Source organism: Anopheles stephensi, unplaced genomic scaffold, assembly GCF_013141755.1.
Source record: "Anopheles stephensi strain Indian unplaced genomic scaffold, UCI_ANSTEP_V1.0 ucontig150, whole genome shotgun sequence".
In the NCBI taxonomy this organism is placed as follows: Eukaryota; Metazoa; Arthropoda; class Insecta; order Diptera; family Culicidae; genus Anopheles; species Anopheles stephensi.
This window is the reverse complement of record NW_023405070.1, coordinates 40001-42116: the sequence shown is the minus strand read 5'-3', so window position 1 is coordinate 42116 and position 2116 is coordinate 40001.

The window sequence follows — 2116 nt, the reverse complement described above, 5'->3', positions numbered from 1 at the left end:
GGACAACCATCACCAGTTAAGGTGTAGTTGACTTGTCAGGGCACGGTGGTCCCCACAAGTCCCCGATTATTCGGAGATATTGTCCTACGAGTTTTTGTGACCCTTTTGTTCCCCGCAGGTCCCCGTAGGACGACCATCACCAGTTAAGGTGTAGTTGACTTGTCAGGGCACGGTAGTCCCCACAAGTCCCCGATTATTCGTGGATATCGTCCTACGAGTTTTTGTGACCCTTGGGTTCCCGAACTTTGCTACGATGGTTCTGCCTCCAGAGGAGACTTATGAACACTTCGTATCATTTCTTACACCGAACCATGGGATCGCGAGATTGCTCCCGGATCCCTAATCACCTTACATTTTCGTTTCGTTTCCGTACACTACGATGAGCTAATTCAATTTGTTTGTTCGTCTGGCGAACGTTTTATTGCGGAATTACCGCGGTACTTCCAGCCGGGTATGGCTGCCGTACGACCTACAGGATAGATCATCGAACCACTTTTCGTGCATATTGTCCGTCGAGGGTATCACCTCGATACCCCCAACAGACCTTTGGACACTTCCTCACTACTCCTTGGAGCAGCAATCAGGGAACCATATAGTAGGAACAGCCGAATATGGAACTCTTTTCGTACTTTGGACACCTCCTATAACTTGTATGGCGACTTCGGGGACCTTCATTTCGTTCTCAGTTGGTACCCCTATTTCGGTCTTTGGACACCTCGTCTTACCCGTATAACTCACTTTAGGTCCACTTATTTGCCTGATATCTCATCGTGAACCCGTTTTTCGTACACCGTACACACCTAGGAACACCACATATGCGTTTCCCTTTCGATCGTGAAGTTTTCAAATTTTTCGATTTTTGGTCCTAGAAATTCATGAACGGTGGGAGACCAAAATTTTTCATAAAAAAAAATTTTCACCGTTTGACCATAAAAACCTTCTTTTCGTACATACCCCATCATTTCTTCACGTTTTAGGCCATTTCTGAAATTTTCGCTTCGATAGTGTGTCCCCTATAATACAAAATGAACATTTTGCATCTCCCACAAGTGGCCATTTTTTTCCGCCACTGAAGAACACGACCTCGGGAACTCGGACCTAGGACGTGGCCATGTAAGTCATAGGCCACCCCAACTTTTGCAAAATACTGTTTCTTTTCACTTTTCATGATCTAAGGCGCGTTCCGACGGCGTTTTGAACAAATTTATGAGAAAAAAAATTTTGACCCTCGGACCAAAATTTTTTCGTTCGGGGCCCCATGGCCTATGGCCAGTATGGGAACTCGGGATGCCGATATGACAAAATTTGTCAAAAAATCACTAAAAAGTCGCTATGGCCCATTATTTAGAGCTTGTTGAGACCTTTCTAAAACACCTTGGTTGACCCCTGTCCGATAAGTAGTTTTCGAGATATTCGAGAAAATGTGATTTTTTGGGACTTAGAAAATTTTTGACCCGTACCCTAAGAAAAAGTGATTTTTTCATAGGACAATTTTTTCTTCGCAAATACTGTTTGGTTTCACTTTTCATTATTAGAAACGCGTTCCGAAGCCATTTTCATCAAAATCTCGTGAAAAAAAAATTTCACCCCCGGACCAAAAGTTGGCCGTTCGGTGCCCTATGGCCTATGGCCAGTATGGGAACCAAGGATGCCGATATGCGAAAAAGTGTCAAAAAATCACTTGAAAGTCGCTATGGCTCATTAAATAGAGCTTGTAAAGACCTTTCTAAAACACCTTGGTTGACCCCTGTCCGATAAGTAGTTTTCGAGATATTCGAGAATATGTGATTTTTTGGGACTTAGAAAATTTTTGACCCGTACCCTAAGAAAAAGTGATTTTTTCATAGGACAATTTTTTCTTCGCAAATACTGTTTGGTTTCACTTTTCATTATTAGAAACGCGTTCCGAAGCCATTTTCATCAAAATCTCGTGAAAAAAAAATTTCACCCCCGGACCAAAAGTTGGCCGTTCGGTGCCCTATGGCCTATGGCCAGTATGGGAACCAAGGATGCCGATATGCGAAAAAGTGTCAAAAAATCACTTGAAAGTCGCTATGGCTCATTAAATAGAGCTTGTAAAGACCTTTCTAAAACACCTTGGTTGACCCCTGTCCGA